Genomic DNA, 24,979 nt, shown 5'->3' with positions numbered 1-24,979 from the left:
TGTTAATAAGAAAACATTTTTCAAATGAAAAATGACTTGTTAAACCACTTTCATGTCACTTTTTCAGTAACACATTAAAGTAAACAAACCTAAGATGTTAAATAAAATAAAAACCCGCTACACCTGCAGAGTTTTACCAGCTCACATTACAAAGTCCTCTCTGAAGTGGCTGGTGAGCTATTTCCATTACAAACAGCAAGTGTTCTTGAAAGTAATTCAAAGAGTCAAATTAGGCAGATTACATCAGAGTATATTTCCCTGCAGCATAAGGAGTTTTGAAACACCTGCCTGACATATTTCAACCGCTGTGGAGAAAAATGGCACTGACTGATTTCAGGAACCGCTGATGCCTTGAAAGAAAGATCGTTTTATATTTAATTATTTTCCAACAAAACAATTTTGTTTGCAATTTGTGCCTTTGTTTTTGAACAGAAAACAATACCAATGGAGGGTGCCAAAAGCAGACTTAATTAGAATGAGATATTTTACATTTCACATTAAACATCACGTGTCTGCTACTTGTCCCAGCGCTTTCCTGAAGATTTTTTTGTCTGGAACATGCTCTAGCTAATTAACTACACTGCCAACAAAACTCAAGTCACAAGTTCAAGAAATTACAAACAGCACAGTGGGATAACCCAGCAGTGACAGAGATAAAATACCCTGTTGGCCTGGGGGAAAAATGTGTGTGTATACAAATAGATCCCGTGTCACAAATCAATGGCCGCAGAGGATTTTCATCCTTGGGTACTTAGAGAAAGTCTGAAAGTTTCAGAGATCGAAACAATTGCCTCTTCACTTCAATTCTTGGAAAAATACTGGAACAAATCATTGCACAAACAGTAAGCAAGAGACAGATGACTAACAGCCAACATGGGTTTCTCAAGAGCAAATCATGTCAAAGCAATCCACCTCCTTCAGGAGCAGACCGAGAGATTTTGTAGGGTGGGGAAAAGCAGTAGATGCAGCCCAGGCTCTAAATTATCAAGAGCAGCAGACAGGGCAGCGAGACCAGGAGTACAAGTCACTTGACTTAGCAACACTTTGTCATTCTGGACATTTCTTAGCCAAGATGTATGCACACAGCTGGCTAGAAAACCATGCTGACTGATTTGGTAACTGGTTCCTGCAGTGCACGAGGTTTGCCTTGGTGATGCCCTTAATATATTTTATTTAGAGTTTTCCTGAACAGCTCCAATGATGAAATAGGTAAAATGCTTCTTAAACAAATGGCTGACACCAAGCAAGCCAGGGCTGCAAAGAAAGAGGAGGCTATTAGAAACCAAAGCACAAACATAGAAATGGTTCAGGAAAAAAATGGGATTGCATTCAATGTGGAAAAATACATCATTTAATCCCAATCTAGAATAATGAGATTGCACAAGTCAGAGCCTGGGAATGCTTCGTGTCTGATACTAAATATATTTAAAACGGTGCAACTGTAATCATGGAATCTGGGCAGACAGCAACTTCATGGTGCAGGAAAAGATGGAAACCGAAGGACAGCCAGTTAGAAGCCACCTGCAGCATCAGATGGATCTCAGCTCAGACACCACAACCTGTCTTGAAAACTCCTCAGAAAGATAACACTAACGAACAACTGAATAAAGGTTTAAAAAAAAAAAAAAGTATTGAAAAATAATGAAGATTTTTGGAACAGAAGAGATTAAAAGGTGCTTAAATAATCTTCAAGTATACTTGGAATGAAAAAAAATATGTACTTCCTGCTTTCACTTAGGATATTGAAGTGGCACATAGAATGTGGAAATATAGTGGGATGACCTCAATAACAGCAGAACTATTTGCCTGATACTTGTTAAAGCCACTTCCATTATGGCAAACTGAGTCCAGAGAGTTGTTCCAGTTGCACTGTAGATTCTCGAATGGCAGGATGATGCTACTGACAGTCATACAGAAGAGGTACAAATTTGGAAGAGCTTTCCAACTGCAAAGACAATTATGCACTAAATCAGACTGTCTAGCAATGCTAGAACTAAACTCAGTTACTACAAGCACCATGACTGCATTCTTCATAGAGAATTCTCTAGAGAATTATTTATGATCTCTGTAGATTCTCCATTACCCACACCGTACAGAAGCAAATAGCAGAACCTGCTCTACAGATCACCAGGTGACTCTAGAGAGGCAGGGAGCTGAGAAATGAACAGTTGATTCCTCAGCTCAAACAAGGCTCATCTCCAAGTCTCTGAACAGAAACCACAATTTCTGCAGTATATTCAGAGATTAAAGATGTCCTGGAAGTTACAGTTATAATTTGAAATGTAATTCAGTTTCCTAAGGAGGTCTGTTGTATTCTTCTGACTGAAGAACAGAACAGAAAAGTCAGTAAGTCGCTGTTCACTTCCTACTTCCCTGTTTTTGCAGAAGTGCACACACACACAAAAAAATTATTGGTCCTACTGCTGCAAGCTGTTAAACACTCTCATTGCCATGGCTGAAGTGAATAAGCTTACTGGACTACTCAAATTCAGTTTTCAAACGTCACTATTTAAAGTGAGGTTCTAAAAAGCTGATTGTGTGTAGGTCACAATCACTCACTGTGATTTCAATCAGAAGAAAAACCAAACCTTTGCACATGAGAAACAACAGTTTGCTCTGGAAGGCAGTACTACACCGTCCAGCCTTGTCTCTGCACATTGGCTGCATTCACTGCACTCTGCAGAACGAGAGATGGGTGGAGTGCAGGACATCCTTTGTCTCCTCCTTTGTTTGAGAAGGGCAAGACGAATTACTAAGGTTAAAAACATCCCAGTATTCAAGTACGCTGTTGCTTAGATGAAATAACAGGACCCACAGTTTCAACTGTATATAGCGAACTGTGTAGGGAGCACCTACCAGCAATCACAAACATGAGGACCTCTTGCATCGATTCACGTTTAAAATTCTGCTTTATGTTAACAATCGGGCACCTGAAATTAAGCAGAAAAATATTTCCTGGCATATTTCTCACTCTTACTTGATTCTATGATATTTGGAAACATAACTCTAAACTGAAACTCAGCATCAGGTTTCGAAGTTTCACCTTTTTTCTTTATAACAGGCAGAAGCTCCTTAAAGTAGCAATGTAAGCCAATATAATGTATTTCCAGGACAGCTTTTAAACAATCAGTGATAAGAAAAAGGCAAGCCCATTCCTCACTTTAGCATCCTCACCAGTCTAAGGACAGCTGTGTTCTTAAGAAGCACCTCTCAATCTCAATTACTCTTTCTGCCTTTTTAGAAGCTGTTCCAATACCTCTGCAACATGATGGTCTCTGAGGAATATAGCTCCAATTAGCACACACCTGGCACAATGAAAGCAATTAGTTAAGCAGGGTGCATTATACCAGCAGCAGTGCTGGCCCTTTCTAGGAAATGATGGAAGAAGTTCGTAAGGAGGGATAAGTATCTTTTACTAAACAGTGCTGTTGAGGATTACACGTCCCAATTTCTATTGAAATCATTGAACTATCAATCAGTTTAAGACTTAAGAGAGTCCTTCACCTCTTATTTCTACCAACTACAGGCATGCAGCATTGCAAATTCTGCATGTTAGCATTTTTGATGAGCAGCTTTTAGCTGTGTATCAGAGCCTGATCATCAGCTCACACTGACAACCCTGTACATGCTTCTCTTGCAAGGAAAACATAGGAGGTGATCAAACACCTGTGGCTCTGTAAGAAAACAACCTGCCTTTTCTGATCATATGAGAGGAAACACAACAATTACAGAACAGAAGTAGGTAACATCCCCAGTAATACCCAGAAGAGCAGAGCTACACTGGGGAGCCAGCTGAGAAGTACGGGAGCATCACTCAGAGCACAGACAAGCAAAGGAAAAGTACTGCTGAATTGCAGCATGCTTCTGCCATGCCAGACGTGAGGAGTTCTACAGAGCATTCCTGGGAAGGGGAGGAGGAGGGGGAAGACAGTTTGATCAGTTCTTACCTCTTTATCTCCTCAATTTTAAGTACCAAGTAAAAGATTGCTTTCAGCAGAGTTGAAGTTTTTTCTTATTATGTAATGGGTCCCAGCAATGGCTAGAAGTTGGCTTTAATTTTCTCACAGGTACGAGCTGGGATCATTACTTTCAAAAGCAACTTTGCAGTTGTATTATGTAAAGCATTGCAGATCAAGTATAATGGGGATGTCACGGTAAAAGCATCATTTTTAATGCTGCACAAGTTTTAAAACTGTAAAACCAGCACCCTGTGAGTCAAACCCTAATTTTATGGAGTTAAGAAAAATAGTTCATAAACCTATTAGAGCACTTGTTGCAAGTAAATGAAATCAGTGCTTCAGAACAGCACTCTGAACTGGGATCCAAGAAACTGACTGTGCATCAGAAGCAGCTTGATAGAGAGGAAGGATGCTGTACATTTTTAACCTAATTACAGGTCTTGTGACCTTGGCACAACCAACACCTATTTTCCTTCTTATGCCTGGGTTTCACACAGTATTCATCACCTGCATGACAAAAGCACGTCACACATAGGGGCAGTTTGTTCCCTCATGCATCTAAGAAATCACACTTGCAACCTAAGAAATTACTAGCATAAGAACACAAGACTATTAACAAGGTGACCCACAAAATCAGACCCCAGTGTTTGTGACGAAGTCAAAGAAGCTTTCAGTCAGGAGAAGAACGCTCAGGAAAAAATAAAAACGTGGCCCTGAAAACTGCATTCAGAAAGATGAAAGTCTCTGAAGGGCTTCACAGCACCCTGAGCATCATTCAGCTGTGAGATACACACAAGGACTCTTTCCGGCCAGCACATGCAGCTGGATATTGTGTAATAGATACATATATATATATATATATGTACATACATATATCAGCATATCTATCACTTTTGCTGTTCTCCTAATTGACCCAGGTCTCACGTCCTTTCCTGCTTCCTGGAGTGATGACTTCTACCTCCAGGCCCCACATGACTAAAGCCACTATTTGTATCCTTTCACACTGTACTAACGACCTACATTTATAGAAAGTCTTCCATTCACAAGCCTCTTAAATTGCTGTACAAGGTCCATAAGGCACAGAAATTATTTACATGCAACTAACAGCACAGGATCCATCTGAAACCACAGCAGGAAGTACATGCTGGAGCCTTAATACCTGAATTAACAACAGTCTTCAGGCCATGCAACTTTAGCCAGGACTACCACACCTGGCACTACTCAAACCACATAACGACAGAAACTACATCCTGAAGGTCATGAGAGTCCCTAATGCACGTAGAGAAGAAGTGAGACATGAAGAGCTTAAACAACTTAATCAAGGTTGTATTAAAAACATAGTTAATTTTACAGGTCCTTAATTTTACAGGAGCTCAATACCTTAATTGTAACGGCAGAGAACATTTAAAAAAAAAAAAAAAAAAAAAAGATACACCGGTTCAGGGTCTACAGGGACAGCTATTTAGCCTTAGTGAAAAAATATCCCTTACCTAGAGGAAAGCTCCCAACAGACATCATAACCTTTACAAACACTTTGTATGAAGCCATTGCTGACACAACCCCACCAAGTCTGAAGCTGCATCAGCAATGTGTCCACGTATATGCTTAGTGCCTCTTGGTAGACAGCACAAGTGTGGCCAGCCAGCTGGTACAGGCTGCAGAGCTCCTCAGGTCCTTGCTGAGTACATCATTAACATCCGGAGCACTTAGCAGATGTTATTAAACATTGCGAACCACTTGACAGATAACATAAATACCATCAAGTGTTTGGCCTACAATACAACATCAGTCAATGCTTGGCAAACGTTGTCAGCCTCTTGGGAAATCCGGCAATGTTTGTAAGCAGTTTGTAAAGCTAAGCGTGGTTCCCTCCAAATGGGGCTGTTTTGTTCTGTGGGGTTTCTTTTGGTTTTGAGAATGACTGCTGCATGTTCTTGGCTTTTCTAAAAAAATGTGGAGGCATCGGGAGAGAAAGATCTGGACTGGGACCACCAGGCTTTGTACCAAAGGAACTGACATCTCAGCATGGCAACCTCTAAAACCTTCATCTTCACATTACAAAAAACTCTGATGTTCACAACAGCACCAAGTTCAGCAGAGTGGAAATGTTTTTTCAAAGCAGCTATAAACACAAAGTTTTCCTGTCTGGCCTGCTTCTTATGCTAGTTAAGTAATACAAACTTACTCCTTCATTCAGAATTTCTTTTTAATCCCAATACGCAAACATTTGAATGTTCTAATTCAAGTTTAACCCCCAGTCTGGGAACATAATCAGAAATAAATTAACGAATTATAAACTAAATTAAGTTACTGATGTACTTAGTAATTAGCTTACAGTGAAAACAGATGAATATTGAAATTACTTCTCCAAACTCTGAAGAAGAGTCCCCTTGGGAAATCAGTACGTAATATCCAACTGAACTCATCTTCAACTTACGCAGTGCCCTTCTCATCGAGCTACTGGTATTACATTCATGAAGACCACAGTTGCTCTTAAACGCATTATAGAACTCAAAACTGACACACTGTAATAAAGGAACATAATGGTTTATTCATTGTCTTAAAATAAGCTCCCTCTGCCAATAAACCTTCCTGAAGCCAGTTTCCAGAAAGGATGATGAGCAACAGGTTCTCCTAGAAGGATACAACTATGTGCCCAAACACACTTCCTTTGGAAGCCCATCACAAGGTTTCAGCTATTACTTACACTACTGCACTGTTCCAGATCACACATACTAAGGGACTGTAGAAATAAGGATGGAAGATCATTCCTGTGCTTAAGAAGCTATAAACTAAAGAAAAGCCCACTGAGCAGCTGGGAAAGTAACACTGCCACATACTGACCACTTCTCTACAGCTACTCTCACACTGGCCCTGCTGCCATACTCCTTGCAACCGTCCTGAAGACAGACTAACTTCTTAGGGCTCTTATTGAGTAATCAGATTTTCAGTTATATATTTGAACTTCAATCAAGAAAGGTATAGAATTGCTTCAGTAACCCCTTGCACTGAGAACAAAAGCTGTACAATGAGGTCTGAGGGCTGTCATAGATACATGTTGGAAGTGTAATTCCACGTATACAACAAAGTACCTTTTCCAGGTCATTTGCCACATAGACACAGCATTCCTCTGTAACTTTGCTCTTGAGCAATCCCAACAGTTCAATAAGGCAAGCTGGATGTTTGCAGGAGTTACTTCAGCCTCTGGAAGAGCACCTATCTCCGGAGCAGAGCAAGGCAGCTGTTTAATAGCATGTCAACACCCATTCAGGGGAGGAAGTGGAGGAAAATACCACATCCACTGAAATTTAATTTGAAAGAATGCACACGTGGTTTAGGAACAGAGCGAGACAGAGTCATTTCAAGAGAAATGCTATGCAAACAACTTCCCCTTCACTGTATACCACCACTCCCATTTTTGAGGGACCGAGTTCAGAGACATAACGGGGCCAAGCTTGTTAGCTGCTGGATGGAGCCCTTCCACAGGAGAGTGTTCAAGACAGGAATCTCATCCAAGTTAGCTCAGAAGCCTTTGAAGTGGGAATGCAGTTTATAGTCCTCTGGTAATTCCTTCCTTGATAGGATGGGGATAAGGCGTTTTGCTGTTGGGCTGTTGGTTTTTTTTTCCCTCTCTGAATGGAAAATGACCACCATTAGAAGAGGGAAGACTGCACCGACCCTGAGTGCAGTTACTAGCCTCAAGAGGGAGTGAAGGTAATTTATAGAGATGCATCTTCTTGTGATCAAAATACACTCATCTAGAGTAAACTTCACTGAAAGGTAAGTACACCAAAAGCTGTGAAAGGCAGAAAGCCTTGCCTTGGGCCCGCAGCACAGAGACAGAAGATGATTTCATTGTTGTCACGGATCTTGCCAATAATACAGAAAAACATATCAAGCTGGCTCTGTCCTTTTCTAAAGAATTTCCTGGGCAATGCAGCTAAAAAATCTTGGCAATAACAATATTAGCACAAGAAATGATATAATTTACACACCTGTTTGATTCCCCAGCAACACTCTTCTTCAAGAAAATCCATCTTATTACTCTCCAGTTACTCTGTTTTCTCCTGCTGTTTGCAAAACAGACTGATTTTTTTTTTCAGATGAGTCCAGCAGCTCATCACCCAACACTGCTCTACAGCCAGCTTGTCTCTTTACCCCACACTAAAAGCGAAAAACCTACCACTGCCATGACCAGGTACATAGCATTGAATGGAGCTTTTCCCTTTTGTATCTCACTGTCCTCACCCTCTGTCTCCCTTTCCAATTAAACCATAGGAACTTCAAAGGCTCTTCTCTAGCCCAGGTTAACGGATACAGTCCTAGAAGTGTGCTGAGGCCTTTAGGAGCTACAATACCAAAGTCCCTCAGCATTTTTTTCATTTCCAGACTGCAATTCAGCAAAGCACTTGTTTGAAAAAATGAAGGATTCCAACCAAGCCTGAACTACAAACTGCCTTGTTAGAAGAAGCAGTTCTCTGAAATGCAATGACAAACGATAAATAATCATCTGTAGTAAAAGCCAGGAAATGTGAAGATAGTCTAAAGTTCTTAGCACCACCAGCATTTACTTAACCTGGACATGGGAAGGGAACTTGAGGGCTCCTTTGAGGGATTATGTGGCAATGGGACACAAGCAGCGCTTGCAGACAGCATCTCTCTTTTATAAAAGGTATCCATGTGTTTTCTCTTAGATGCCATATACCAGCTTGAATTCTCTCTGGCAGTGACCTACATTTAGCAAAGAGCTGTAACCGCTTCCCTTCCCCTTCCCCTGCTTCAGCTTCAGTTCTTCCACCATGAACAGAAAGCACAAGTTTGTCTGTAGGGCTACACCAGCTCTCAGTTACAGTCAGAAGTAACCAACAGGCATGAAGGTAAAAGGGGAAAAAAAATGGAAAGAATAAACACACGTGGAATGGGGCCTCAAAGGCTCCAGCAGTGTTTCAGGATGTACTGGTCACCACATGAGTATTAGTAAAAGCAGAGAGGATCAAAGAAGCAGAGTCTATCACTGATAAACTATACTCCAAGCAGGAGAGGCCATTCTTCATGAAGAAGTTGGTAGCCAGTAGGAAAAAACTTCATGTAATTGCACTCTTTGAACCACCTACATGCAGCACCAGTAACAGATACCTTTCTGTTCTATGTGCATCTAGAGAAACAATCCTTTCCCTAAGCATGCTCAGTGCCTACTGCAGTTTCTCTTCCCTTCTAATTTTCTTAAATCTATGCTTTGAGACATTCTTTTAATTAATTTACTTATTTTAATTAAAGGAGGAGTGAGAGACTTGGTTAGCAGCAAGTCAATTTTTTGCTAGCATAAGCCGTTATAGCTCTAATTAAAACTAGATTTCTGGATAGTCTCAGTATTTAAAGACAACGAGTGTGCACCGGACCTTGGCACAGAACCCAGTAGAAGATCCCCCTCATTTAAACCAACTAGAGATCAAACCTGTCACTAAGGTTGATTTGGGTAACACTTATATTACAGTAACACAAGTGAACTTTAATTCTGCCTGACAGCAAAGGGTGCAGAAGAAGAGCATAAGCTATAATTTACATGCAAATAACTGGAGTAAAAAGACTGAGAGACCAATGTTAGAAGCTACGCACAACACAGACCCTTATGAGAGATAAGCTTGCTGAAATCAGGCCTCAAGTGATTTCCCAAGGATAAACAATAAATCAAAGTAATTTGATTGTTTCTAATGCAAGCTAATTATTTACAGTTTTCACATCAACTTTAGTCATCCAAATGTATAGGCATTATGTTATAAACTTTCATTTTCTGAAGGAAATGTAAATATACATACACAAAATCATCAAGGCTACAGACTCAAGCACTCAAAACTCAGGAAATGCCAGAATTAAGTTTGCATGGCAAAAGAAAATATTTTTCTCTTAATTTCATTCCCAGAAATGGTGAAACCATTTTTTGTTTAAGCTTTCCAAACAATTCATCTGAAGCAGACATTCAGCATGGAAAGTTTCAGCCCAAACAGTTAAAATTTGGCCAACTTAGATGCCACTGAAAACAGGGTCTTATAATGGGAAATGTGAGGCAAGTTTAATTATAGGCAGCACTACCAGCATCACTTATAATGTATTTAGGATTAAAATTTCATCCTGACTTTGCCTGGTCTGTTTATCTAGAAATACTGTACAGAAGTATTTGAACCTCCTTACATGTCTCAATTTCTTGCAGTGTTTGTAGGTCTGGGGTCTTCAACTCAGTCCAAAGTACAACACAGCTATTTACATCAATTGTCAGAAAGAAAAGCCATTACTCAAAGCAAAAATCCCAGATGCATGACCAAGAAGAAGCCGCCACAGGTATTCAGAGGGTCTCAATGCCCACCATATCTCAATTCTATAGCCCTTCAGAAAGTGATGCATTTTTCCTGCAAAAAGTTGATTACAAAATAAAATTAAATTGGTAACAGCTCTGTCGAAATTAGCAGGTCTGATTGATGATGACTGCCTGGAATTTCATTGGGAAATTAGCTAAATTCAAAATAGACTGTTTGCTATGCTCCTGTCCATGGATCTGGCTGGCATTCTGGCATTGCCACTACAGTGCTCTGTGTTCTCGCTGGCCCGGCTTCCTCTGCAGGCTTCTGCTGTATGCACGCTGCATTCAGCTCTCATTTTTGATGCAGCCTAAAATTTAAACATTAGTTTGCAACGCTGGACTAATAGCCAGGTACTGAATCACAATCTTCAACATTTCACTGATGATAAAATAGTGCCATATGTATATTACAGAATTCTTAAGCTCCAAACACACAGTCAGAACTAAGAAAAATTAAGGACAATACCAGATGTTAACACACTTACTGTTGGGTTTTTTAGTTTTGTTTTCGTTCTTTTAAATCTCAGTCACCTGCTTCCTGTCTAATACTAACCTACCCACCACAGTTACCAAGTCAAACTTTTATATTTGCAAAGAAAATGGCAGAACAATCCCTGAAGTAGAAATTCTGTAGGGCCTGTTTCTATTGTAGCCTAGAGCAGAAGATGGTAGTCCTGTTACCTCATTCCTACTGACTACCAATTTAAAGAATGATTTACAGGAACTCAAATACAGTAGTGAAGGGCTGCAGAAATATTTTTAAGCATTGCAGGATGAATTTCTTTGGTCCAAGTATTAAATTCTGGTTTATTCAAGCTCTGAGAAGAATGAATTCTTAGAGCTGGAAGGGACCTTTAAAGGTCATCTTGTCCAACTCCCTTGCAATGAACAGAGACATGAACAGCTAGATCATGTTGCCCAAGTCTTGATCCAGCCTCGCCTTGAAAGTTTCCAGGGATGGGGCATCAACCACATCTCTAGGCACCACCCTCACTGTAAAAGACTTTTTCCTTACATCCACATGAAGACATATAAGCATCAGGTTGTGTTTTGTTCTGTTATTAACCAAGATGTGTTAACCAGGAGTGAAGGAGAATGAGCTTTTGCCCAGTGCACTGCCTGAAATCTGCTTCCAGGCTTCTCACCGATTATAAACTTTGTTTAAATTTGGCTAATTCATCTGCCTCTTCCAGGCCTCAGCTTCCTATTTCCACACTGTAAATACCATCACCTCCATCCTCCTGCCCTGCACTAGACAGCAGGCTTTTCCATGCGAGCACTGTTCCATCCTGCACATTTTGTACTGCCACTTGCACAAGGCAACGTACCTCCGGTGTCTTTATGTTGTCACTTACATACAGGCAATCCTTCCATCAAACTTTGCACCCCCTGTCAAATGTTCATATTTTATTTGGTGCTTCTTCACTTCCTCTCTTCTGAGGCAAGCCCCCCAAACGACATTTAATATTCTACTCAGCTAAACACACAGCGGCTTCTTTATTCACGGCAATAATATGCAGAATATGGACAGACTGACATAAAGGAAACATGTGAGGCAAGGCATCCACGGTAGGAAAAATAAAGGTGACCCATAAAGTACTCCACCAACTTTCCTAAAGCCTTGACATCTGTAATTTATAAATCATGGAGGTTTGTTCCATGGTGGCTTTGCCAATTTTGCTGTGTTGCAGTGAACATCTTAACGAACTCAAGGTGACACAATGGCTTCTTGATGGAGTGTATTTACACAGAATTTCCAACATCAATCTTGCAGCATAAATGGAAGTGGTGTAATAAAGCTGGGAAACAACGATCACCTACAAAAAAACCCCAACAACCTAAGGAAGCAAAGCATCACATGTTATGGTTCTGTTTTTCTGTTTTTTTTTTTTTTTTTTTTTTTTTGTTTTTTTTTTTTAAACTGATGTTGAAGTTTTAAGCTTTGCATGCAACATTCTTACAAAAAGAACTGAGAAATAACTTCATTTATAGCAGCAAATTTCACACTAAACGTAGCTGCACCCACTGCAAAAAGCCACTGTGGTCAGTAGCATGTAAACACATCCTACTGGTTTCAATTCAACCACAAAAACTTGGTTCAGATTGGTACTTGACACCCAGCTGCTTAGCTGCAGCAGCGTATGAGTAGGAGAAAGAAGGCACATAGGTGTTCATAGTGAATAAAATTATCTGCTCCATACAATTACAGTATACTTGTGTTTCTCTGGGTTATGCGAATCACTGTGGGCCAATAACAGAAATGCAAGCAATTCCTCCATGCTTTCAGAACCAGTCTGATATATTATTCTGATAAAAGCTGCATCCAGTCTGTCTCTAGGCTCAGAGTATTCCACTTCATCTCTATCTATACATTAAATAAGTTGTTCTTAGTAGTTTTCTAGCTTGCACGTTTATATACAAGATCCATACATATGGATCTTCTCTTGTTTGACACAGATGTCTATTACCATCTCTCCTGAAAATCTGGGCCATAAATCCAACTAATCTTGTTTTTATTAAAGAACTCTGGCACATTTGTTGCTCAAGGCACTGCTCTGAAAATTCAAATGGTGACCATTTCTCTCCAGCTATACTCCAGGGATTCTTTTTAAAGGAATAAGACTCAACTCAGTTTTGACCATGACTACATCTGGTGAAGCTGCAGAGTAAGGAGAAGCTACAGAAACGAGCTACATGCTCTGTTCAGAGTCAAGGATATCTATCAGCTGGGGCACCAGAATTTTCAGGCTTCCTGAAAATGCAAGATGAGAAAGAAAAACCTGTGCATGCTGATACATTAAAGTGCTGCCTTGCTGGAGGGTGAAGCAACACAGTTTTCCTTCAATAGCCTGCAGTCAGTTGTGCACTCAAAGCATTTATTCAGACACTCTAGTAATAAAAAACAATTTATCTTCCTGATTCTAGATATACAGTAAATACTTAGCAAGTCTTCTTGCTTGTCAAGACACTATAAAGCCACATGAAGACAAATCATTTAGCAGATTCTACAGACTGGTCACAGAACACCATTTCACTGGAGAAATTCTCCTATTTTAGAGGACTTCAACTAACTGCCTTAGAAATTAACTAGCAGCCATTTCACGTTCACTCAGATGTGTGAAAATACAGATTTATTCAGACTTCTCTTTTATCAAATACACAATGGGGAATCAAAGTCTTTATTCAAGCCAATAAATCAAATTTCCAGAGCAATGTTTTAATGAAACTGATGAGATACTCCTACCATCACACTTCTGAAAGATGCAACATCACATAGCAATAAAGGGTTTGTGGAACAGCACAAGGACAGGTTGTAAACGTGACAGTAATCCTGAACTACTATGTACTAGCAGGGCATCTAGAACAAACCGGACTAATTCCTGGAAGATGAAGATATGCAAGAAACTGTCAAAGCTGCATCTTTTCCTCTAGAAATAGCTAGGATGCCTGCCAGCACTGTGAGGCATGAGGGGTATTACAGCAGTGCCCCTTCTAAGCACAACTCTTGACTCCGTTGTCTGTTTCTATTAGAGAAGAGCAGCCTTCACCCTGCGGTCCCTGAACCACAGAGGCTCGTGCTGCAGCATGGTTTCAGGGGAACTCTGTAAATGGTGAGGAACTTGGGAACACAAACGTAAACTCACATCTGCCAGCAATTACACTCACTGAAACACAAAAAAAATTCTGCTTATTTGTATTAAGCTGTAAATGCAACACAGCGTTTGCTTTCAAACACAAAGATAAGCCTGCCACTAAGCTGAACACTGTGGCTTACCATCAAAAAACAGATGTGCCAGCAACCGTGTTCCTATTTCCAAACTTTAATCTGGTTGCATATAAATCAGTATTGTTTGCTATCAAAACTTCAAGATTTATTAGTCCAATAAAAGAGATCCACTCTCAAAAACTAATACACTTTTTCATAACTGTATTCCTATACACGTACTGTAACACCTGAGAAATCTTCTAAGCCTAACAAGCATAGCCCCCAGGAAAAAAAAAAAAAAAAAAAAAAAAAAAAAAAAAAAAAAAAAAAAAAAATCAACAGCTAAAGCACAAAGAGAAGTGCCAATACAGTAAGAAAAAAATGAATAGTTCTTATAAGGTCCCTGTGCCACTGCCATCAGCAGTAATGGGATGGTATTTCAAGGAAAACTCAATACCTTGCAACTCTGAAGAAAGCTGAGGTAGCAGCCAGAACCTGTAAACCACCAGAGCAAAGAGAAGAACAACAAATCACTGCACAGCATATCAAAGGAGGATGTTGGCAAGATGGCAGGAGAGGTTGAACCTCCCAGTGTTAAACTACATTTGTGGCTGTTTGACAGAAGGTAGCAAAAGGGCAAACAAAATGGCATCTGACATGGAAGTGCTTCAGAAGTAAAGGTGTATAATTGAATTCCTCTATGCAAAATTCATCAACACTTGTGGAACAATGATAAGGCCAAACAATGGATATGAGCACAGTGAGGTGGTGCATTTTAGCAGTGATGCCAGGGAACAGTGCCAGCTCAGATTCAATTTGCCACCAACCAGAACACCGAGATGCCTTTTAGCAAAGATGCTCTCCAGCCTACCTCCCACAGACAGCACACAGAGTCAGGGTCACCCCACCCCTGGTACAGAGCCCAGCTCTTGCTCTTCTTTACGCAGATGGGGACTACCCCAATGTTTGTCCAGATCTCAGAACAAGGTCTCTACCCTCAACAGAATCAACACTCCTCCCAGCTTAGCATCACCCACAAATTCACTTCATACAACTGCCACATCTTTATTGGAATCAACAGTAAAACATTCCAGAGAAAGGACCTTAAAATGGAGCCCCGCAGAATCCCACTGTGACAAGTAGGACAATGTCAGGCCATAGCCTCCCCTCACCCAACACAGCCATGTTTTGGTTGTCATGGGACATTCTGAGGGTCGCACTGCCATGGCCTTATGATGTCCTGAGCCACCTCCCTGCTGACGGCTATAGAAACAGGGACCCTGACAACAGAACACCAGTCGTTGACCGACTTCTGTTGAGGAAGCACGCATCTGACACACAGAGCTCAACAGACAGATCCTTCCCTCCCACTATGGAAACTTCCAAGGAGGACGATGAATCCTGCTCCAGCAAAGAAGCGGAGGCTTCTGGGGAGCAGCAGTGAGCCCAAGCCAATGGACGTAGACCCCCCCAAAGAGCAATGTTGAGCCTCTGGGGGTGGACCTACCTCCAGAGAACAAACCAAAGGAGGTGGATCCATCTCCATCAAGCACAGGCAAGCACTATAACATCATGATATGCTTGCCTGGAGACATCGCTAAATCTGTTTGTGGCACAGCAGGGCTCTCCATTTCCATCTTGGCATTGAAGTCACCATCTGCCAGAGAGCCCCTGGGACAGCTGCTGCTCTCCAGAACCCCTCCTTCCACATCCCCTATCCTTATCCTTCCCCAAAACCTCTCACCTCTTCTTCACTGAGGTCTCAAGAAAAAGGCACCTAAGACTACAATATGATAATAGCAAGGTGGAAAAGTCTTTGGCTACAGCAAGTGAGAAGGAGCCCAAATGCAACAGCCACAGATAAAGAAATAAAGGGAAAAAGCTGCTTACCTTTGGAAGGCCTCAGGTAGGCAGTGATCTCCAACAAGACCCACACCACCACTAACACCCCTCAAAACAGGTTGGGGAAGGGGTGGATCCTGGCTCCACCCCTTCCAGTCACTCAGGTGCATTGCTGGCAGAGCTCCCCTGGGTTGGCTCTGCCTTCCCACCAGGTGCTCAATCCCTGCTTCAGGCTGTGACTTAGCATTTCCATTACAGGGCAGGACTGGGACTGATGTCCTCTATGCTTCTGCGCTGACACAAAGGGAAAACTCCAGTGGATGGACACCAAGCTCCCTGCAGCCTCCAGCAGTGCCAGAGAAGGTACAGAGGCAGCTTTCATTGGAGAAAATGAAGACTTTGGTTTGGGTAGGAAGAAGGACTCATGTTCAGCATGAAGGTCCATTCAAGCTGCCCTATTATGACTTCTGTTCCAAACCAGGACAATAAGCAATTCAAAAGGACAATACAAAATGATAACGATAATAAAATCCTGAAGCTGTTTTCCAAAGCCAAACCAGTCTTTGCCTTTGCACTGTTGGCACTCCCAAGGCTGCCCTGGGAGCACAACAGGGTCCCCTCTGGACCTCAGGTCTCAGTGCTGGGGAGGGGCTCAGGCAACTGAGGAACCTGAGGCCTCACTAAGACCAGCAGTAGCTGCCAATGAGGTACACTGACCTCCTAGCTGCACAAAAACAAGGCACAAATCCCACTAGTTCTGCTCTGAAAGTAAAGGGGTTGCTCTGAAAGTAATGCTGCCTATTTGATTATATTGGCTCAAGAGGTTAAAGGTGAATGTTGGTGGGATGGCAGCAGAGGCTGAACTATCCCATGTATCCCATCACACCCTGCTGCTGTACAACAGGCAGCAGCAGAGGGGCAGGCTGGCAAAATGGCCACTGAGCTGGAAGTGCTCAGGAACTCCTCCCTGCAGAAAAAAATGGCAGTCATTGGCAGTCACTATCACTTGCTGAACATTGATGGAGACCAAACAGTGAAAATGAGCATAGCTGTGTGTTTCATCAGTGGTGACAATGCGTCACCTGTGCAGGTGTAGCCTTTGAGGAGCGCAGCTTGCAGCCTCCTATTCATCGCTGGTAAAACTGCACAGCTACTGGTGGTGACTATGTTGAAGAAGCATGCTTTGCAGCTGAGAATTTGCCCTATGAAATAGTATTTTGCCTTTTGTGTCTGCTGCTATTTCCCTGGAAATAAATAGGAGGCATTACTTCTGGAGCAGCCTACACGTTATCACTCATGAAGAATACAGCAAGTAGCTGTTTACTATATATCCCAGTGGCTTTATGTCCTTCATCACCACATCCTGAACTCCTTCTGAATCACCCTCTTCAATTTCTAGCTCCTGGAAACTGGAGTGACCTCAAGGAACCTGTTAAAGTCATTTATAGTCACACTGATTGAACTGCAATACCTATTTAAGCCTCTGCTTCCCCAAGCTATCGTCTATAGCTCAGAAAGTCACCCTTCCACAGAACCTGGATCAGTCTGGAGGCTGCCAAGGACTGATAACAGTGCTGCAATAATGAAACAATCTCACAACAGCTAGAACAGCCATGCTATCCCAAAATGCCAGCTAGTAAGCCACAGCTGTATAGCTGGTGGTTACAGAAATGGCTTTTAAATGGTTTGAACAACATTGAAAATGTCACAGTTAGGAAGACTGTAGATTCCTCCTGGAAATATTTTTTATATGTCCTCCCATACGGGGAGGCATTTAATTTTGGGCTTGTTTCCCTGCAGAAACAAGGCTTATGCAACCTTACAACACAAAGTCTGCATTCCTACCCAGCAACCTTTGTTATTCATTACTGCAGCTCTGTGAGATTTATCTGAAACTGGCAGTCCTGTAAAAGTCATGAGAGCACATGGCCAAATTGACAGTAGAAGATTACCTTCGTGACTTAAAAAGATGAACTCACACTGAAGCCTTCTTTAAATACCTCTCGTAGTTCACTCTGACACCAAAGATCCCAGCTGCTGCAAAGAAATCCCTAAGAACTCAGTTTTGTTCCTCGTGTAGCAGAGTCAACAACTGGTGCTGCAAATAAGGGCAGACGAGGCAGTCCCATCTTTCACGCTCTCCTTCAGCTTAGCAAAAGTCAGTTGTACAGCAGTAGCCAGTGGGCATGGCCAGTTTTGTGGCAGCCAAATAATGCAAGCACTCAGACGAGATACTGAACACAATTGCAGAAGTTTCAACATAAGATAATGTATTTGTGCCCAAACAACATAGCATGGATTATCCTGTTTTTAATGACTCCTACTAGATGAGTGTTTTCCTCAGTAAAGGTTACTGGTAACTTTGGTCACATAAACTCCTTAATTCCCTAGGAAGCATCCCACACTGGTAACTGAGGGAGGATGGATGAAGAACTCCTTGCTGCTTCCCTCTCCAGGCAGCATTCAAGGGAAGACTAAACCATACGCATGACCCATAGCAACACTCAGAGCTGGTATGTGACAGTGTGGTAAATTAGAAGCACATGTGCAAAGGGAGAAGTGTAATGCAATTGGCATGCTTGAGGCGTGATTAAAGCAAGACATTGACTGGAAGATTGAATTACGAGAGTGTCAAATTCGGACAAGGGATGAAGGCAGCAAAGCATTCATAGTTGGCAACATGGGGAAGAGAAACATTACATCAGCAAAGATTAAATAAAATTGCAGGTTTTGTTGACACCACAGAACCTACTTGCATTAAATAAAAATTGAGGGGAAAAAAAAAACAAACATGAAGAAGTGGTAATTGACAGCAGTTGAAACACCTGAGGTCCAAAGAGGACATTGTTTTATATGAAAAGAATGTCAGCAGGGCCAGAAAGGAGAAGGAAAAAAACCCAAGACTTCAAAAGTGCATATTCCTTAAGCAGAAGCCTGTAGAGCATTCTGGGTGTCCTTCTTGAAAGGAAGCCAAACGCAGCCAGCAATAAAAACTTTTTGAACATGCAAACATGAGGAAGCAGGGTAAACACACACGATTGCTCTATGGCCAATATCACATTAACATCAGCGCAAAGGAAACAGCGCCTGCTATAAAATAAAACAGGAAAGTGCCTCTCTCTGAGAGGAAACAGAAACACAAAGATGAAGCAAATGGCCTTTCTATAACCAGAACGCTACCAGAATGTCTACTCACATGCTTTGCAACCAACCTTTCTGCTTCCAAACCACTTTGCTTCCAAACCACTTCCAAATTAGTGAATAGCTCCTTCATTTCACTGAATGCTGGCTTGCATATTAATCTTTGACTGAGCGCAGACTGCATGTACATCCTTCCCATACTGTAGGAGTTTCCAGACCATATCCCAAAATCTCTATTCTTCTTACTTCCCTAGGAGATGAATATGTGCTGAGAGGGAAATCCTTGAGCTATTAGCTACCAATGTACAGATCGGTAGATACGGAGAGTAAAGTAGTGTCAGTTATCAAAAGAGCACCAAAGCAGCCAGCCCAAGGCCTTAGAGGGGCAACCTAATGATAGCAATTCCTCCAGCACTCAGAATTCTCCCCTCCCAAAGAAAAGGTTTCTGAAAGCTCTGTTGCTGCATTAGCCAAGTTACCTAGCTGAATGCAAACTCAGACAAGGTGCTGCCAGTGATGAATGTGACATGAGACCATACAGCCACACAAAGCTTGAAGGCAGTAGAAATAGCTCAAAAATCCCTATGGTAAATAAATAAGTGTTAAACATCCTATGCAGAATATCTACATCAACATGTAGGATAACCCACTCACACACACACAGTTAACTATTGATTTTTTATTAATTTGAGATCAGTAAATTAGCTACGTGCAAACTATAATACCAGAAAGCTAAACGTTCAGTGTTAGTTCTTTTTTAAAGGTATTGAGATACCTTAAAAAAAAAAAAAAGGGTCTTGGTTTCAAAGAGCAAAATAGAAAGCTATCTTCCAAAGCAAAGTAATTCACCTTTAAAATTCAACTATTTCAGTTGCCTTCCTTCAAATTACAACAATCAGCTCAACTCTGTGTAAATACACAGAAGTTGTATAACCAGGACTATGTGTAGAAATATCAAGTGTAAAAGCCATGTCATATGAACCTGAACTGACAAAAAGAAGAAATCCCAAACTTGCCTGCTTAGTGACAAAAGATATTGGTGGCAAAAGAAAAATGGGGGAAAAAAAGCAAGAAGAATTACTCAACACATTACAAAGTCCAAAAAGCTAATTTATAATAATGCTAACTGATCCTAGCTATCATACTAGCTTGCGGCAAGAGGCAGGAGATGACAAGCAGTTTATAAACAGAGGCAAAGTACATGGATAGGCACTTATTCACCTTAGCTATTAACTCAGCCACTAGGCTGTGTACCAACTAGTGTACCAACCCCCAGATGGACAAAGCCTATGAAATGTCACCTGCTTTCTCCACACCTTAACCCTTCACAACCTTGTTTCTAATCTGTCTGCAGTGCGATCTGAACTATCCACAATGCTCTCAGACCCTGCAATCTCAGAGTACTTGAACACAGAAAAGCATTTTAAGTTGAAATGTATTCATTTTGATCACATCTATCCTCCAGGAAGAGTTGCATTTGTATATAGCTTCATTTCCTCATTGAATACTCCGCAAAAGCTATTTATTGTCTCATGCAGTTTCTGCAGTGAACACTATCTCTTTACTGCTGCCATGAACCACGGATCTCTGTGGTTTTTCCTGCCAGAAAACATTATTTTGACATACCCTTAGATCAGTCATACATAACAGCCCTACAAATCAATCATCTTTTCTACTACTGATGTCAAGGTATTACTATTTGCTAATGTCATGCTATAACACTTAATCATTAGATTACTTCATTGTTAACTTACTTCCCCAAGCAGTTTACAGATCTTCAACAGGAAATCTCACTGTTGAAACGTGTTCTCCCATGAACACTGATTGCTCGTGCTGATTAGACTGGAGAGGCAAATCTTTTTTTTTTTAACCGTTACATTTCAGCAGTGCCAGCTCACAGTCTGACAATTCTCAACCACCCCAAAGCCACTGTTTCAACATGGAGAGATGAATAAAGTTGGTTTCAGAATTCAGATCTAGACAAGAAGCCTTCTGAAGAAGGAACAAGTGGTGACTTACAAGAGCTGTAACAGGAATATATGAGCACATAGGGTTAAACAAGCTCTTTTTTTTAGCATATAATTTCCAAATATAAACAGTAACAACAACAAAAATTAGAGTCCATCTGCACCTGTACATTTTCCTCTAAAAAAAAAATATGTAGAATTGAGGAGGAGGTGTTCAGAAAACACAAGCAGCAAGCAAATGAATAGGGGAGAAACTTCAGCGTCTTGTTCCTTTTTCACAGTATCTTACACCAGAAAAAAAAAGCAGACAACCACTTAACATGCTTGCTTTCCTTCACATACATCTTTTTACTTTTTTTTTTTTCCCCCCTCACTCTTTTTAATAAGTATTTTAAGTAGTTCTCTTCTAACCTGGTCATCTTTCCATCTGGGAACTCAAAATCCTGACAAAAGCCATGGAAGTGATTCACTCATCACTCCCTTCAGCACCCTATCTCACAAAGGAGACAAACTGGAGAGCCACTTTGGGGACCTGCAAATGATAGCCCCTACCCAAGATGGGTCTTGGGAAGCATCTGTGCTTCCCATAAATAAAGCATCACAGGCTAAATTATAAAGAGATGAGGATCTGGAAAAAAAAAAAAAAAAGAAAAAAAGAAAGAGGCTGCAGAAAATATTCCTGTAGAACACAACTTGAGCAGATCAGCAGCTTTTCTGAGCATTCTGTTCTGTTTGACAGTAGATAATATGAAAAGAAATGTCAGAATCTAGTCATCCCACAATGCTCCCAGAGTTATTAGAGCATGTGCAAGGTGATGACCACTATATACATGGCAGCTGTGCACAAAGCCGTTTGCTGCTGCTAAGGAGATCTTACCTTTGCAGTGCTCAAACTGTCACTCAGGTAACCTCAGCAACTCCCCAGGCACTTGTTTACACTGCCTTTAAAAACTGAAATAAAATAAAAGAAATTAAAAAAAAAAAAAGTCAGGAAGGAAGGAATCAAAAAGTGCTTGTCATGAGCAAAAAAAGGAATGATCTGTAAGTCAATATCTATACCCAAAAGGCCTAGCAAGAGTCTCTATAAATCTCCCATAGGAATAATTAAATAAAGCCTAACCCTGTAGAAATGAGCCCAATGCTGGTATCACACAGCCCACGGCACCACTGACATCCAACTTACTCAACACAGCTGTGCTGCCTTGGGGGCCAGTTCTCCTCGCCTTGAGAGGTTTTGGTTTTATTTGGTTTTAAAACCTTAGTCCAGGTTACTCAGTCCTGCACTTAGAGCATCCTTTGAATGGTTCTGAAGGTGGCACAGCAGACAATGCCAGAAATCAGCTGTTAATCTGACAAAAAAACGACATGATCTCAGCATAGCTCTTGGTCTTGGTCTGCAGTCTGTGGACAGATTTAGGAAGTGCTGGGGGCAATGGGCTTGCCTTTTCTGTTGCTCTGGGGCTGTGGTATGGAAATTGATGAGTCCCAGGGACATCAAGGAAGAGAAATCCGACAAAGGCACTGAGTCCTTCAGTACTATCTACAGAATATACTCAGAATCTTCTATTGATATTGCTTCCTCTAGTAGGCTACTCTCATGCACTTGCAGCAATCTTTAAGGGTTTCTTATTCTGCTGCTCCTAAAAGCACCTGAAGTGTTGATTCCAGAGGAAAGCCTTGTGAGTTCATCTACTTTGTGCAAGCCAACCTTGAAAGACTGAATCTAATAAGCTATTTAAAATTAATGCATAATTCTGAAAAACATATAAACAGTGTAATTAACTAATTTAAAATCAGTTCAAACCAATTTGCCTTACTGTCTGGTCCCAGCCAGTGCCTTTTTATCCCCTCCTTACTAGATAGTACTTCACACACTGTAATCAAAGTGTTGAAGTGTGCCTTCTTCTTTCACCCACCCAAGAGGCCATACATCAGACACAATTAAGTTCTATTCTGCCCCTCAGTTCTTTTTCAACAAAAACACTGGCATGAATGCCTCTTGGTATTCACACATCTCTAGACAAACCCTGGCAGCAACCAACCCAGCATGCTGCCTCTACCCTCCAATGCAAATTTGCCCTGTGAACACTCTATTACAGTCAAACAGCAATATCCTCAGCTGGCAATTAACATATACACTCTGAAATTATACTTGCTTACATTGATGACATAGCCTAATTAGCACAGAAGCCACAGACTAACACACTGTTGTCAGCTGAGTTGGAACAGTTTAAGAAATGCATAGCCTCAGGCTGTCTGTTACCACACTTCCAGGGGCGGTTATGCTGGCCAACTTTCATTCCACCGAAACAGCACCAGTCTTCAAAGAAAACACAAAGCTGGGATTAATAATCCTCATCAGGCTACAAGGACAGCGTTCAGCCCTGCACTTCCTCCTAGCTGCTAGAAGGATGCTCCCATATTTTGCAATAATTGTAGACAGCCCACACCCACCACTGTTCAACAGCAAAGAAGCAATTCTCCTCAAAGGCTTCCTAAAGTAGTTGAGGGGAGAATGTTCTCAGCCCTTGAAAGAAAGCACAGGTGACCCACGGTTATCCCAGCCTCCCGTGCTAAAGTTGTTCTGGGCGAGTTTCTTTTTGTTTTAAATCTAAACAAACAAGAGAGCAACATGCTTCAAACAAGACTGTGGAGGCACATTGTTTCAGACCAATCCAGACCATCCAGACTCTTATCTTTGGTTGCCCAAAGATGTTGTGGGTGCCCCATCCCTGGAGGTGCTCAAGGCCAGGCTGAATGATATTCTGGGCAGCCTGATCTGGTGGGGGGACAGGGAGACACCCAGCTCAGGGCAGGGGGATAGGACTGTGTGAGCTTTATTGTCCTTTCTGACCTGAGCCAGTCTCTGATTCTATACAATGTGATATTCTGACCCAGACAGTAGCAATAGTTGCTCCAACAATGAAAATAACAGAGAGGCTAGGGAAAACCTCTTCCACTCTCACATCTTTTGTTGACTCCTGTTAAGGAACCCAAAGGAAACAGCTAACTTAAAGACCACACGGGTGTCAGAGACTTCCATTTTCCTTCACAAATTGATCAGTACATGCCATAATACAAGAGTAGCAGATCTTACAGTAAGATAATGCTCACCAGAGGCCACAACTCACAGCTGAGGCAGCCCAAGACAGCTTCTACACCATACCAGAGTAAAACTGGCTCTAAAAAAAGTGCTCCTTTGTCATTCATGCTAAAATAACGAGGTGAAGCTGGGGGAATTAAGCAATTCACTTAACACTGCTGCCCTGGACAGAGACTTTTCCCCTCCCACCCGTCCCCAAGCAATGGCATCCAGGTGCAAGAAGCCCCACACTGAGGTGGTGTGAGAGCCTATTGTTGCCTGGGTTGGCTTGCACCTGGCCAGCGTTTGGGCTGAACTGATAATTAAGCAAATTGAGATCAATTAACCACAGGTGGAGGTTCCCCTCCGGAGGGAGCTGCTAATCCTCAGAAACAAGGAGTGCATCCCAAATGAGCCCCTGCTCTTGAAGGTCAAGTAACAAAAACAATACAGTGCTGTGCGTTTGGACAGCAGAGCGACAAAAATGGCCTGAAGTTCTCCCTGTTGGGGCTGATTTCTCCTCAGATGTGTGGAACTTGGGCAGCCCCTGCTCTGCTGACAGGAGGGGCCCAGCAGCAGCTCCACGTGGAGCAGTGAGGGTTCCTGGCCTCTGCCATGGCCCAGAAACCAGCTGGCATGCAAATACTGCTGCTGTCCCACCCTCTGACATTCAGACTTCTGCCCTGCTCCCTTGTTTGGTAGTTAGTCTCACGTTCACAAAAACTCTCACTAGAACGAAGGAAAGATCATGATTTGGTATGAGATGCTAACTATTGATACGTGATTGTTAGGTGACCCCAAAACACATGGTTGCATAATTTGTTTTCCTTCTTTCGCCTATGTTTTGCCTTTGCACCTCTGTTTTCCTCAAGCCCCTGTCCCTCTACAGCTGCAGAGACCATTTTGGTGGATAAGGAATTAGGGGGA

At 41.7% G+C, this 24,979-nt stretch overlaps 2 long non-coding RNA genes across 2 annotated transcripts in view; both read right to left on the bottom strand.

The window, feature by feature from the left end:
• LOC122185177 overlaps positions 1–22,315 on the bottom strand; it is a 45,301-nt gene extending 22,986 nt beyond the window's left edge. The window contains exons 1-2 of the long non-coding RNA XR_006180771.1: positions 22,154–22,315; positions 21,848–21,921 (exon numbers count right to left, since the gene is read on the bottom strand). This is a non-coding gene — a long non-coding RNA (uncharacterized LOC122185177). The remainder of the gene's footprint in view (positions 1–21,847; positions 21,922–22,153) is intronic.
• Positions 22,316–22,418: 103 nt separating this feature from the next.
• Positions 22,419–24,190, bottom strand: LOC122185178. Its single transcript, XR_006180772.1, has 3 exons — positions 24,085–24,190; positions 23,131–23,290; positions 22,419–22,620 (listed from the first exon to the last, which is right to left on the bottom strand). It is a non-coding gene; the product is annotated as an uncharacterized LOC122185178 (long non-coding RNA).
• Positions 24,191–24,979: the final 789 nt, after the last annotated feature.

This window comes from Lagopus leucura, unplaced genomic scaffold, assembly GCF_019238085.1.
Source record: "Lagopus leucura isolate 7727_CA_CO unplaced genomic scaffold, USGS_WTPT01 Super-Scaffold_100027, whole genome shotgun sequence".
Classification (NCBI taxonomy): Eukaryota; Metazoa; Chordata; class Aves; order Galliformes; family Phasianidae; genus Lagopus; species Lagopus leucura.
This window is presented reverse-complemented; position numbering and strand designations above follow the sequence as displayed.